Here is a 15,704-nt window from a genome sequence, read left to right as displayed (position 1 = left end):
AGAAACAAGTGTGACAGATACTGCGCCTTTCTCTTCCTGTGAACCAATTAAAAAAAATATGCTCCGCTATTTTTTTTTTTACCGGAGCATATTTTTTTTTTTTTTTTAAATATGCTCCGCTATTATGCCCCACCGGGGTGGCGCAGTGGTTACGCTTTCGGTGCGGACAACTTGTTGTCGTTAGTCTCTACCAGGGTGGCAACTATCTAGTTGTTATCACCAACGATTCTTGTTCTCCTTCTACTACTACTTCTTCCACGGTGTGCCACGCCGACGGCTTGAAAACCTAGCGCAGTGTAGCTTTCGCTACAAAAGTCGGCAACCCAACGTACTGATATAAGAGAGCGTTGTGCCAACACGTCCTACCGGGTTTTTCACGTGCTGGGGATAGCCCCGGATGAAGCGCACAGCTAGTCAAAAGGTGCAGTTGGCAAAAAGTAAGTGCGAGCCATCGCCACGCCTTCAGGAAAGAGCATGGCACGCATTTATGCTATGTTTCACGGATAGTGTTGATCGGTTCGAGTGAGAAACCGGCGCCGACCGGTTTCCCGCTCGACAGCGCGCACGATAGGATCTCCTCTATGGCCGTTGAGAGCTTCTCCGTCGGCCGTAATGCAAAATGGAAATCCATCCAGCAAGAGGCGAAACCACACGCTTCTTTCATCTCAAACACCGCAGCCTTACCTTAGCACCATGTCACGCCATAATAAGGGAGTAATTACTCAGTGACATCCACCCAAGCGCAGCCACACGGCTACAAAGGAAAGTTATACAGCTTTCTCAGAAACTTCGTAGTTAAAGAAACATTCATCCTGGCCCGGAGATCAAACTCGGGACCACCGCCTTTCCGGGGCAGTCGCTCTACCAACTGAGCTAACCAGGACGGTCAGCAGATCAGATGGTAGGGCGAGAGCGAATTGATCAATAACTCGAAATGGAAAGGTTGTTGATCGAATATTTAGGGGAATCCCCCAAGGTGGAGTAGATTTGTAATAAGGGAGTAATTCCTCAAGGACATCTACCCAAGCGCATCCACACGGCTACAAAAGAAAAATACAACTTTCTCAGTAATTTCGTAGTTAAAGAAAAATTCGTCCTAGTCCGGGGAACGAACCCGGGACCAAGTAATTACTCCCCTATTACAAATCTACTCCTCCTTTGGGGATTCCCCTAAATATTCCATATCGTCAACATCGGCCATGTGATGGTTGAGGGGTCGCGCCAACTCTGGCTTCATTTTTCTCCTTTTGTCGGGCATTCGAGTAGCTGAAAGCTATAGCTATGAAATGAGCTCGCAACAAAGTGGTGCCGTAGTGCAGGGTTACGTAATAATTTCGGTCACCAGCGGGTCTTTAACGAGCACTGACATTGCACGGCACACGAACGCCTTTGCGTTTCGTCTCCATCGAAGAGCAGCCGCCTAGGTCGTGTTCGGACCCGGGTACTCCGATACAGCAGCCGAGTGTTGTGGCAAGTCAGCCAGCGCAGCGGAAGTCTAAAAAAGATAATTTGAAAAGAATGCAGATCACGCCTCTCAAGCTTTCGCTCGGCGTGACCTCCAGGATGGTTAAAATGGCATTTTCGAACTCGCGAATACCGTTTAATCTGACAGCTAACTAAACGCTCTTTCATGCAAAGTTTGACCCCAACTTTAGATTCCTCTTCTCCATCTGCTTTTGTTTGGGTCGAGCCAGGACATGCTACATTTTGGGCATTTCGTCAGCTGCGTCGTCGCAATGCACTCGGCTCGTATACGGTATGGACTCCGTAAAGGGCTCTCGTCGTAAATCGTGTCGTAGCTGACTCCGGAATAATATAGACCACTTAGGGATATCTTCCATATTAACTACAATTGCTCCGAATATGATTGCCATAAGCATTTCGCCTTCATTGAAATGCAGCCGCCGCAACCAGGATAGAGGCACAGCTGCCAAAAATTTGATTTTGACGACGGTCTCATTTCTCGGTGGACACCTCAACCGTACCGTGAGAAAAGGAACCGAGGAAGATGGAAGTGGAGAGAGAAGTGCCGCAGTTGAAGACTGCACGATAAGTTCAACCACCTGTGGCTATTTAATTCGTGTACTTACGCTGACATCGCACAGTCCACGAATGCCTTCTGCACTTCACCATTATCGAAACGCGGTCGCTGCGGCCGCGTTCGAACGAAGGTTCTGGCTCAATAGCCGAGCGCCCTAGCAATTGAACGACCGCGGCGGGTGCAGTTGTTGGGAAAGTGGGCCACTATAAAGACAAAAAGAGAGCATGAAGGAGAAAGGGCAGTATAATAATAATAATTGGTTCACAGGAAGGGAAAGGCGCAGTATCTGTCACACTTGTTTCTGTGGACACCTGAACCGCGCCGTAAGGGAAGGGAGGAAGGTGGGAGTGAAAGTGGAAAGAGAGAAAGAGGAGCCGTAGTGGAGGGCTACGGAGTAATTTCGACCACCTGGGGATCTTTAACGTGCGCTGACATCGCACAGCACACGGGCGCCTCTTCGTTTCGCCTCCACCGAAACGCAGCCGCCGAGGTCGGGTTCGAACCCGGGTATTGCGAAGATCGGTTTTAAGGAAAAGCGCACCGAAGGTGGCATGCCATGATGGACACCTGAGCCGCGCCCTGAGGGAAGCGAGGAAGGTGGGAGTGAAAGAAGGGGGAGAGAAAGAGGCACCTTAGGGGAGGACTACGCGATGAATTTCGGCCGTTTGTTTTCAGCGTGAAAGCTATTCTAGAACAAAAAAAGGATTTCTCCTATTTCCAGTTGCGTCTACCTACGCGAGCGTTGCTACAGGAACAACCAAGCCTAGCTTTGCTATACATGACTATACTTGCTATGATTGACCACGACTACCAAGGTCAAGGACAAAGCTAATTAGGCTTAATTAACAATCAAGTTTACAAACAAAATCTAAACAAAGGGAAAGATGTAAACTAAGTGAAATGATGCGTAACGATATACTTTAGCGCGTAAAACTTCTGCTTGGGAACCTTACAATAATACAAGCGTCTGGCGTTGCGGACAATTCAAAATTTTAGCCTGGTGTTGTTTTACCCGCGAAAAAAGCATAATGTGGCAAGGGAATTAATTATAACAGAATAAAGAAAAAAAAACGTTTCCAGGCGCTTCATCGTTAATTTCATGCCGGTATTCATTTCATTTGTCTACATTTTGATTTACTATACAGTACGCACAGTTTCTGCACATAGTGCATGCATCTACCCCCACGTTCTGCACGAGATGAACCATCTACCCACCATGTCCGGCAAGGGAGGCCTGCGTGCATCGGGCGGGGCTGACGGTCGCGTGCGCTAGTTCTCCGCTGCGAGTCACGATCGCCGTGCGGCTGCGCCGTGCTCACGCTTTCACATTCCCCTGCCCGCCGTCCCTCCCCCGTAGGAGAAACCGAAGACGCTCGGCAGCACGCTATTCCAAACCCCCACCCTCCTCCTTTTCTTCCCTTTGAGTCTACCGCTCCCCTGTTTCTGGTCTGCGGATCGCAATCAGATCAATTCATCGCCAACTGCGCCGACGGGAGGTTTGACCGAAATCGGACACCAGTCATTACGAAACACGTGTCCGCTCCTCGCTGGTTCTTTCTTCACGTTGTTCTCCGCAGTTGGCCTTTTACGTAAAGCTGCTCGCGGCCGGCTCCTCTTACGAGCCTCCCAAAGCGAATCTGGGTCGACGCTTCTGGGGGTAACTTGTCAGGCTTGTCCTTGTGTTGCGCTCGCTCTCAGGTCATCCTTATTTGGAACGGAAGTGTCCGCAGGTACGTAACCGCGTGCGCGTATGTTACTTCTTTGTGTCCGAGTTTAGTTCAGCCCACACGTCAACCTTTCCTTTTATGCACCGCGCGACGTTTGCTTGAGCTATACACCCACACGGATAATGATACTGCACGTGCCACAATTTTTTCACCTTTAACCCCCAACATGTCGCGAGCCATCCTTAACAGTCCCAGAAATGAGTATCCGAAGAGTATCCAGAAACACAGAAAGATCATAATCTTCTTTGAGGCGTACGTTGGTGCCTTGCTACTGACGGCTAGACGACTTACCCCCCCCCCCCCCCCCCCCTCCCTCCACTGTCACCCATGGACAGACAGAGAGTAGCAGGTAGCCTTAAGAGTTGTATTAACACAAGGAGTAATGCAAGTCAGCTGTCTGGCCGCTTGTCAATCTGTGTTTTTGAGAAGAGAGACAGGATCATACAAAACATGTTCTGGTTGCGCAAAAATTAAATGTGAGTAGATGGGAATATGGTTGGTGTCACGCGGAGTAGAGCATACAAGCGATATCTGATTGTCCAATCATAATCAGTTAATCATGACACAGTGGGCGTAATCGCCCTAACTATTTTTACCATTACCGTCGTCGTCGGGCATGGCATCCGGCGATTGCTTTCCTTTTCTAAGCAACGCATAGGGAGGAAGTTGAATCAGATTGCCGGGAGCCCCTGAGACAGGCGGCCTCCGCGATGATGAAGTTACGGCTTAGCAAAGGCATTTTTCGGTGCAATAAAATAACGACAAGGCACACACGGAAGCGCAAGATTCCACCACGAAGCACGATATCCAGGCGTGTTATCACACACAAAACTTTTGGTAAAACTCGAGCTAACTTTGGGAACTGGTCCTGTTCTAGATTGGATTAAAAATTATCTTAGTAATCGCACACAATTTGTTGAAATTAACAACGAGAAATCCGCTTTAACTACTGTTTCATCAGGTGTACCCCAAGGAAGTGTCCTAGCTCCAGTATTATTCTTAATTTTTATAAACGACTTACCAGCTCACGCTTCACATAATATTAAACTTTTTGCTGATGATTGCGTTCTCTATCAGGAAATTAACTCCATTGATGATCATCTAACCTTAAACAACGCCATAACAGCAGTATACCAGTGGTGCCAGGACAGGCAAATGAATATCAATTTAAAAAAGTCTGTTCTTTTATCTATAACAAGAAAAAAGCATTCATCAGCATTTCAGTACACCCTTAACAACATTCCCCTTGGATCATCAGCATTTCAGTACACCCTTAACAACATTCCCCTTGGATCTGTTAATGAGCACAAGTATCTTGGTGTGACACTAACTTCTGACTTCCGGTGGAACTCTCACGTTAACAACATCACGTCAACCGCCCTAAAACAGCTATTCTTTATTAACAGGCGTCTTAAACTAGCACCACCTGAAACAAAGTTACTTGCATATAAAACACTTGTCAGACCGGTACTAGAGTACGCTAATACCGTCTGGTTCCCGTTTACTAAACAGCTCATTAAAAAACTGGAGGCAGTACAAAGAAAGGCACTAAGATTTATATACAATAAACACTCCATTACAGACTCACCAACAGAATTACTTAAACATGCAGAATTACTAACCTTAGAAAACAGAGCCTATCTTGCAAGACTTAAAATCATATACCAGATAATACACAATCAACTAAAACTGCCTATTACAAAGTACATGCTGACGTCCTCGAACAGATTAACCCATTATAACCTTACACATACATTAGGCGAATTCTCATTTCATACTGATATTATCAAATACTCATTTTTTCCAAGGGCAACACGAGAATGGAACAATCTACACACGCGCATTACTAACACCACGTCCTTAGCTGAGTTTTGTTCCCTTGTTGCAGATGAATTATACCCATTGCAGTAACAATTGTATTCTTCATTTTTATGCTTCCTTGTTCTCTTGGTATTTTTACTTGCCTGTTGTGGCTGATTCAAGTTGTGAATTCATTCTAGTCGATTTTCTATTTTTTAGTATTTTAAACCTTGGTTTTGCCTTGTCTGTCAATTACAACTAATACTGATCCCCTCGCTGTATCATCCGTAATCATGTAATTAATATAAGTGATATTATCTGTGTTATTCGATTGTTGTAAGCTGCATGTAACACTCGACACCATGTATCATTGTGTATGCTTTTATGCTGTAGTATAATATGCTCACAGCCCTTCCTGTTACAATCCCTGATGGGATTCACAGTATCAAATAAATAAATAAATAAAAAGCAAGTTCCTCGGGCAGTGTGTTTTTGACAATGGCTGTCCGTGTCTTTGTAAGTCCGCACCAGTAATGCATACTTAGCCGTCCCTTCACCTCTCTCTCTCCGTCACCTGCGTGCTCGACGGTCAAGCATTTGTAAAGGGTGAACACCAGAGCGTGTGGCAGCGCTTCCCGCAGGGCCCGTGCGCGCGACATGGCCGCGCATCAAAGAAAATTGGCGCATGCGCAGAAGGAAGTGCTGGAACGGATGCGTGGCGCTTCAGACCGCACTGCCACACATTAGCGCGTTCTGCCCATGAGTGAACTGTCCTCTGCTACCTAAATTTTACGTCTTGTCACTTATCCCAATATCAGGAACAGGTACCTACACTACCGGTGATGAATGGTAGCGGGCTACATTGAGCACGTACTTGCGCCACATGGTAGAAAACACAGATATGAGCAAAGCGGTTAAAAAAATCGCGTTGTTTCGCCGTCACACAGCCGGCAAGAAGCCGAAACAAAGCGAAGACCTCGAGGACCGCTGCGGGGCGTGCTCGCAGAGAGGAGAAAGGAGCTATTTATGACCTCATTCTGACGCCAATTGGTCCCTTCTGTCTCTTGTTTTCTTCCTAGACCGCAGTCTTTCGGAAGGAGAGGGGGTTTAGGGACAGGTGCACGCGCAGCAGATTTTCCTGCCTCCACGCCGGCTGCCTCGGCGAGAGGTGAACGTCACCGGGGGTCAGCCGAGCGTGTAAACGGCCCCGGAAAGGAAGGAAGCGAGGGCGGCGGTTAGGCTGTTAGGCCATACGAACGAGAGGCGGGAAAGCTACACAGTTTCGCTGTCTCCACGTTAACTGCACACGGAACGAGGACGTCAACCCGGGAAGCGAGGGGGGAGTTCGCTAACAACGGCTGCCGGAGGAGAACGAAAAAGTAAGGCTAGGATTTGTGGAGCGTTCTTTTTTTATATTTAGCTTTGTTTCCCCCAGGCCGCTACAATGGGTTGCCTGAGACAATCCGCTCGATTCTCAGCGCTTCGTTGGGCTGTGCGGTAGGTCTAGCTGATAACGCCGCACTCTTGGTTACCATTCATTCGTTCGCATCCTCAATTATTTTATACATTCCTGTTTCACCTATTCGTTCAACCCTCTAATTCCACTCATTATCTCAATTCGTTATGTGAGTCAGACGGCAATAAGTTCATTCGGTCACTAATTTAAAACATTTCATCATTCACACTACAGTTCGTTCGTTAAATGAACTAACTTTTTTTGCGATCCGCTCACTTATTTCAATCACTACATTTGTTCATCAGTCAATGTATTTCTTCACACACTATCTTCGTTAAAATTATTCATTGTGTTTTAATTTTCAAGCATTCATTTTTGCTCCTTTACTCGAGCAATCAATCTATTCATTGATTTCTTCATTCACTCGTTCATTCAACAGCCCATTCGTTCATTCTGTCATGAGAACGTAGCTCCCATCCACACGGTGAACAAATCAAACAAACCCAAACCACCACTTCGCAAAGACGAGCCCAATCGATCGTTCGCCCAGTCGTCTCTCGTGTCCTCGTCCCAGTTATTTCCCACCAGTCCTGCGCCCGAAGACACTCCACAAAAAAGGTCAGCCCAGCTGCATTTCCCTACCAGCACTAACGATGCACTCCGGGCTACGTGCAGTCAGACCTCGGGGAAAAAACGACCCTGGTCCTTCCGACTATCCCCAATCGCTGTATTTTTCTGCTTCCTTTCATCAACATCTTAGCCATGTGTCGCAACTCCTCGCGTTTGTCGGCCAAAGGGAAGGAGTGAGGGAAACTGACGACTCTGAGTCGATATGAAAAGAAGACTTTAACAGGCAAAGCCGTGTTCGTGGAATGCAGCACGATATTCACCCGTGCCCTCTTCCAGGGTTATATTTTATGCACTAATTGGTCAGAGAGAATATGCATAATGCACTCAAGAACCGAATATAAAATCGAATAGGATACGAGTCGAATAATAATAAGAACAGGCGCTGCCTGTGTGGATATCGTACATCAAAACAGCGTACCGCCAGCGGTGGCACTGCGGTGCAGTGATTTTTTGCAGTCATGTCAAGAGACGCAGCGCTGAAATTCAACAGGTGGACAAGCAACACAATGTTTGCGTGTTGGCTGTATGACCGTCGAGTAATAATTGCTGGATAATAGTATTTTGTCATCTATTACAGCGATATAACCTACATATCTCAGAGATGACATGGGGAGAAGAGCTACTTAATAGCCATGGACTCCGAGACCGGGCACCATGGTAAGGTCTGCGAAACCTCCACGAGGACCGTCCGATCTACCAGTCTCGGAGGCTACGTCAAAGCACTACGAATTCTGCCGACCGAATGAACAACGTCGAGGCGCTGAACTCTGCGCCCTTCGCTGACTGATCACTGCAGTATGTTATGCTCCGTCGATGTGGACCCTAATTTAAAGTTAAAGCACTATTGCGCCAGGTTTCGGCAAGGTCATCAGGTGTAACGATTTCACCTTGAGTAGTTCGTTTAACATTGTGTTGACCAATTACCCCAACGACATTTGATAATTAACCTTGGTCTTTACCATGGAAGCTTAACAGCAAGCGTAACCAAGCCAAAACAGAACTCTTGGTCCGTACCTAGGTTTAAAAGAGTTAAACAATTTTTTGAAGTGATATCCATGGAAAAACAAAACAGACGTACAATGACATACATTGAAATACGGACAATGACAGACGTACAATGACATGCGCGAACCAATTATTCGAAAACGTGCAAACATATCCGACTAGTTTCCAAAAGTTCGAACACGCGAGGACGCAAAGTGAATCGAATAGGAGATTACTTGAATCGCTATTTGAAATCATCGGATATCTGTCCACACCTGCTTGCTTGCCCTCCAAATGCACGTGAGTAACCAGCCTTAATTATCCTTCTACCTAGGCGACCACAAGGTGTCCCCAGGTAAATTTATCCAAGGTAATTAAATGAAACATTTCAGGTAGGCCGGCGAAGCAAGCTGCATAGAGCTGCCAGCCGCCTTGCGCACCACAGCCATTTTTTTTTTGTTTTGTAATTAGTTAAATAGTAATTAAAATAATTTTTCGAAAATACTAAATATGAACTTTCAACAATAAATTTAATTTGCAAAGTTGGAGAGCACCCCAAGAAACTACCATTTCATTTATTTGCGATAAAGAAAGCCTCCCGTTTATCTTTTTTGCAACCTTCAAAGAAAACCCGCGAGATACAAAAAGCCACGTGACTGGCGCATTCGCGCGCCACGATTGTGCTGCTCTCAACCGTAGTTTCAGTGAACGAAATAGGCTGCGGCTTCACGGCCCCGTTGCAGCGGCAGGCCGATATGTCTTCGATGGTTTCTTCGCCCGCGTCGTCCAGTCGGCACACGTGACGGTGCAACTTGCAGCGAGCGCAGCCAGGTCGCTGCAGCTATCGCCAACATGTCAACCTACCGCTGGAACTGGGCCATCGAGTGACAGCCGAAACTGGTTTCGACCACAATCAAACCACGATTGGGACCACTATAATCGTGGCGCGCAAACGCAATAGTCATGTGATAGTTTTTGTATTTAGTGGGCTTTCTTTGGCGCTCGGAAAAAAGATACACATGAGGCTTTCTTTGTCTCAAATAAATGGTATAGAGGTTTCTGCAGCTGCTCCCCAACTTCTCAAATCATATTTATTGTCTAAAGTCAATTAACTGCAAAGCAAAAGAATGCCTGAGGTGCGCAAGACGGCTGGCAGCTGTATGTAAGTGGTTTCCCTGGCCTACCTCGAATCTTTTAATTTCTTTTTTTGCACTTGGCTAAAGCTAGCTGGGTAGCTATGTATGTATCGAAAGCATACTTATAAATATGCGCACGCTGCTTTGTTATTCAGGTACGTCCGCAGACATACGGATGGACAAAAGTGCGCGGGCACAGGGAGATCGGGTAGCAGGAAGCGAAAAGGGATCACTGTAACGTATTTCACGCACACGCGCAGCTCACCCTCGTGGGTTACAAACACAGCGTTTCCACCCGGCGTATAAGCGGCACTACTCGTACCAACTCACTACGATTGTACGCCGAGGCTGATTAGCTGCGGAAGAGCGCACTGAACGACCGAATTAACGCATATCCAGGTGAAATCAAGCGAGATAGATTGACGCTGGGGACCACGTCTGGTCTGCCAGAAGCCTCTTCTTCATCATCATCGTCATCGTCATCATCATCCTCTGGATTACGTCTACTGCAAGACAAAGGCCGCTCCCAGATGACGCGAGGTAAGCCAGCCGTATATCCAAGCAAAGCGCCCCACAACGCACACTAGGCTCCCCGCTGTATAGTGCTCTATATACCCGCCGTCGACTCAGTGTTTCCATTTGCCGTGATTTCCGCTCCGCTGCCCTCACAGACCGTCCGTTATTTGCCTTCCGCGTTACGTGTTCTACCCAAGCCCGTTGCGTCCCCTCAATTTGAGTCCAGATATATGTAGCCAGAGTTGGCTCTCTATCTCTAATTCAAGCTCCCCTCCTATAAGGAAAACGATACTCTGGACTAAACCGCAAGAATTGAAAACGACAGCAGTAAGAAAGAAAGAAAGAAAGAAAGAAAGAAAGAAAGAAAGAAGGAAAGAAAGAAAGAAAGAAAGAAAGAAAGAAAGAAAGAAAGAAAGAAAGAAAGAAAGAAAGAAAGAAAGAAAGACAAAGGCAACACTCTTGCCTGCGCATCGCGGTGACAAATGCGCGCTGTCCGATCCTTCCGCGCCCTTCCCGTGTAGCCTCCCACAGCACCCGCTGAAAAGCGCACCAAATGTAGAAAGAGGCTCGCCCGGAAGCGTGCCGCGCAGAGCGCGCTGTCTAGAAACACGGAAGCTTCTCCCCCGCATCTCCCCGCTCTTTATCGATGACCAAGACCGCCGAGGAAATGCCGTGCCAGCCGTGTTATTGTAAGGAAGACTACACACCGGCATGCCACAAGCCAGCGCGCCCTTCGACGTGCTGAGCTCCGTTACGTAGCGTGCTATGTCTCGCACCTTCCGAAAGCTTTGATGGCGTGCCAACCGCACGCGGCTTGTTTGACACCCGAGCTTGAAAAGAGTAGTACGCATGGGGGCCCTTTTCAAGGTGAAAAGCTGGGACAATGATCCACATACTGAGAGTATACAGTTAGCGGCAATATGAATGCGAACACAAGTACTTCACGAGCATTCAAACAAAGATTGCTCCGTAAGCATGGGTGAGAAGCACGGATTGCTCCCTTTTATTGAACTCTTTCCATCCCATCCACCAGAGATCTTCAGGAAAGTTCAAGGGAAAACAGTCTGTTAACTGTAATTGTGGTTCCAACGTTCGCTCCTTGCAGCGCATGCAGTCTCCGTGTTGATATCGCCTATACTGCGCCTTTTATCGGGCTAAGACGTCGCTGGTTGTACTTCCCCGGCGCAAGATTAACATGTCGCAACTCGAGGCGGGCGTGGGGACCTGACTTAGAACGCATTGCGCTCTGTTGAGACGCGCTGTGGTGCATGAAGCCATTGGTATTGACAGGTATCGGCACTTCACAACCCGGCAAGCACCGATTATATAACATACGCTTACCTTCCGAGATCACGCGCTCATTTTGAGATGATGCAGTGCAATCAGCAATGACGAAGCACAAAATTGTTACAGTAAGCGGTATAAAACAAAAACGGCATGTAACAATGTAACAAGGGAAGAAATTTGGAACCAGAGATAGCGATATCAGAAGGTTTTCCCATGATCATTTGCGTTGGCTCCAAAAGCACAGCTAAACCTATTACACCACATAGTTTTAAACTACTTTACTTAAAAGGAAAGCTGGCAGCGCTGAGCATCAGCCACCAAGATGCACTGAAGTTGCATTTCGAGTAATAGAGCTTAAATTCTAAAGCAACAAGATGTTTACAGCTCACATTGCCACCTAAAGGGTCTACAGTCCATCTGATCTTTACATTACATACGCCTCCTGTCCATGCTTATTTGCTTTTTCTCATTTTAGCTAGCATATCGGTAACTCTATCTAGTAATACACTTTATACTAGCGCAGAAAACTCAACGATTAATCTTCAAGGATCAGTCTTTCAAGAAAAAAAGCACGCATACCTTAAGGTCCACTTAAAGGCCAACAGCAAATAAATTTACATCATGGGAATCATGGACCAGCACGCTACTTGGCTCGGTGCAGAGCAATCGGACTTTTTAAGGCGCACGGAGTAGTGCCTCGTTCCGAAAACGTCGTTTCTGCTAACTAATGTGCCCCGACATACCGCTTCGGCGAAAATCGGATGCAGGAGCTGCTCTTGGAGATCCGTGAATAAAATTTGTCAGTTGTGATTAGAAGGGGAAGATGAATGATAGGCTCAAGGATACGGCTAACATTTATAGGCATGTTTCATTTCAGTTAGGAAAGGTTGCGTATATGTCAGTTGTGATTAGAAGGGGAAGATGAATGATAGGCTCAAGGATACGGCTAACATTTATAGGCATGTTTCATTTCAGTTAGGAAAGGTTGCGTATATGCGTCTGTTGGTATACCGCGGTCGTTAATGATGCGTGAAGCAAAATGTGTTTAAGAAAAACAAGGTACTTCGACAAACCAGGCATGCTAACTGTAGATTTCGGAACCAGGCGATGGCCGCGTATTGCACGCACAGGATACTTCATGAATTCATTCGCATGACAGAGCCGCATTCTGCACTTTCCAAGAAGCACAAGCAGCTGACGCACGTATTCATGTTCACAAGCATGAATGCGACCAAAAGCAAAGCGCCTGAGTCGCTTTGGGACGTAAATCCCCACAAACCAAACCAAATCAGGTTTCCGCTTCTTTTTTTCGTGTTTTCTTTGCAGAGTTCGTGCGCCCACCGTTAAGAGTCGGTGAGAACCACCGTCACTTGGCGCGAGCCGACGACTTTTCGAAGTGCGAACATAAAGCGCAAAAATCATAGCGGCGAAATCATGACAGAATACGACAGTATTGAACGTAACTGTTTTCCAAATTGCCAAAAATAATGCCCTTAATTTGTTTTAACAATACCATTTCTTTTTTCTGAAAAATATATTCTCTGAAAAGTGTGCCTGTTAGACGCCGGAAAATTGTTTCGACAGTGTGATAAATAGGAGAGAAAGCCATCTCTCATTTCGGGCAAATTTTTCGCCGAAGGAAGTTCTTTTCTGCACGTTTATCGCAATTTGTAATCACCATAATGAATTTTAGGAAATTTGTTATTTCAGGACACCGTTTGTTTTTCTAATATTTTTCGCCAAATTTTACAGTTCCGCAGTCGATAGAGGTGCGCTCGATCCATAGTGATTAGAGCGTCCACAGTTGCTAAAATTCTCTTAAAAAACTTGCATATATGGTGGCGCCAGCTTCATAAGAAACAGTAAGAAACTCTGTTGCATGTCCGTGGGCTGTGCGATGTCAGCGCACGTTAAAGGTCCCCAGGTGGTCGAAATTACTCCGTAGCCCTCCATTACGGCTCCCCTTTCTCTCTTTCCACTTTCACTGCCACCGTTCTCCCTTCCCTTAAGGCGCGGTTCGGGTGTCCACAGTGTGACAGTTACTGCGCCTTTCCCTTCCTGTGAACCTATTATTATTATTATGTCATGCATTGCTCCTGGTTTATAATTCACCAACAACATGCACCATAAAATCACGGGCTGGTTTATGGGATTTAACGTGCCAGTGCGACCCAAGGCTACGAGAGACGCCGTAGTGGAGGGCTCCGGAAATTTTGACCACGTGGTGTTCTTTAACGTGCAATGACATCGCACACAGGCGTCTAACTGTTCGCCGTATCCTATATAAATGTTTTCTACCACCACCACCACCGAAAAGCGGCCGCTGAGGTATGTAGTGGAAATGAGCAATTCAACAATATTATCATTATAGCCCATGAAGATACAAAAATTATGTTTGTAATAAGCATTTCCCGAGAGCCGCTTCAGTTATGAGATCGCAGCAGAAAACTCTGCGCGAGCGAAAAAGAAGTTACGCTGGATTTTGTTCACACGTACCTTTAAATTACTTTTTCAACCTTTAGATTCTGTGTATCGGAACCTTGTAGTGTACACAGGCCTCTTCTTACCAGCCTATCTAGGCACGAAAGCTCGTCGAATTCTGTTAACGCGCAATAAAGATATACGCAACACTACCATCGGAGCGAATCAAACGGTAGCAAGTTAGGTCTTACGAGAGAATCGCCACAGAGCTTAAGGCAAAGCACCTCGAGGTGTTTTTAAGGGCAAACAACCTAAATACAAGACACTTTCGGCGCATGTGTGTCGTCTGCCCGTCTCCGTCCACGTGCCTCGCCTCGCGCTGGTTTAAACAAGCATGTTTTATCCTCTATTCTTGTAAACATGAGGAAACTCGCACATGGCCCCGACCGCATTTCTTGAAGCCGGTATGAATCGGTGAAACTCCGTGTTTATGCAGCAAAACGCTTAAGCAAGGTTTTCATCCTTGGCGGGTTAAAATTTCACTAAGAAATCATTTGCGCGATATTAGTAAATACAGAAACAGGGTTGTCAGCATACAGCACAACGTGCTACAGTTGTTCCGACACAGCGGAAAGGCGAAAGTGGTTGATGAGGAGGAGGGTCGGAAGAGGATGGTGGCGCGCATCTTCTCTGATCGCGCTCCTACACTTACCGCTCAGGCTCCTTCCGTCAACATCCCGTCACAATCGATGGCAGCATTGGTTGCGGCACCTCCACGCGCGTGTTCTTCCGACTGCAGCGGGTCTGTTTGTATCCAGCGAAGCAATTCGTCAAGGTCCGCGCGTCGCCCGAGAGGCAGACACTCACTTGTGGACCACACACACACGCACCGACACGCGCGGACAACAAATCAACGCGCGAATTCCGCAACTGCCTGTTTTCACTGCAGACCCGCGCCGCCGCCAACGGGGATGCCATGCGAAGCAGAGTCAGCGGCAGAGTCGCCGTGCGGGAACATTGGCGAAAGCTGCAGCAGCGGCAACTCGCCCGAACCGCGGCTGCTTCTACACCAAACTCTCCTCTCAGCGTGAGTCATAATTTAATGGCAGCGGCAGCAGCGACGACGGTGGCCCTCGAAGCCAAATTGCGAGCAGGGCCCGAGCAGATCCCAGCTCCAAGCACGCACAAAAACGCAACGCGATCGAGCAACCGTACGAGAGCTGCGAGAGCACCCGCTCGCCGCAGACGGCGTGAGGAGAGTTGGGCGAGTGGCCTATTTGTGTGTATGAGACACTTCAGCGGCGCTGCGTGCGAGTTCTCAGGATGAAGCTCCGCCAAAGAATTCCGCTTGACTCACGTAGCGCTACAGTCGCTAGCGAGCATTTTTATGTGCAAATGGCATTTTTTAATGCGAAATCAATTTTTAGCTTATGGGTAGCGTAGACAGGATGTGTGACCACGAAAGTGTACATGCGATAACGACAATAAGAACGACGATAACTAACAATAACCAGGCAATAACAGTGGATCATTAATGATAATGAGATAAGTCATAGCAACATTGTGTACAGACTCTAGTTCGTCAGACATAGTCATAATAATGAGATTAGATAAATAAGACTGATAACGTAATTGAATGGAAATTTGGGCAACATTAACGGTAATTATATGATGCCATCAGCTTAGATAATAAATCGTGAAATTGT

The 15,704-nt window shown here is 46.9% G+C and overlaps 1 protein-coding gene across 1 annotated transcript in view; it reads right to left on the bottom strand.

Moving 5' to 3' along the window:
* The window catches only part of LOC146190055 (protein rhomboid-like), a 241,870-nt gene extending 226,617 nt beyond the window's left edge, over positions 1 to 15,253 (bottom strand). Inside the window, exon 1 of the mRNA XM_084604785.1 lies at positions 14,711 to 15,253. The gene's annotated coding sequence lies outside the window, so the exon portion shown is untranslated. The remainder of the gene's footprint in view (positions 1 to 14,710) is intronic.
* Positions 15,254 to 15,704: the final 451 nt, after the last annotated feature.

Source organism: Amblyomma maculatum, chromosome 5 (genome assembly GCF_055883805.1).
Source record: "Amblyomma maculatum isolate TAMU_Amacu chromosome 5, ASM5588380v1, whole genome shotgun sequence".
In the NCBI taxonomy this organism is placed as follows: domain Eukaryota; kingdom Metazoa; phylum Arthropoda; class Arachnida; order Ixodida; family Ixodidae; genus Amblyomma; species Amblyomma maculatum.
This window is presented reverse-complemented; position numbering and strand designations above follow the sequence as displayed.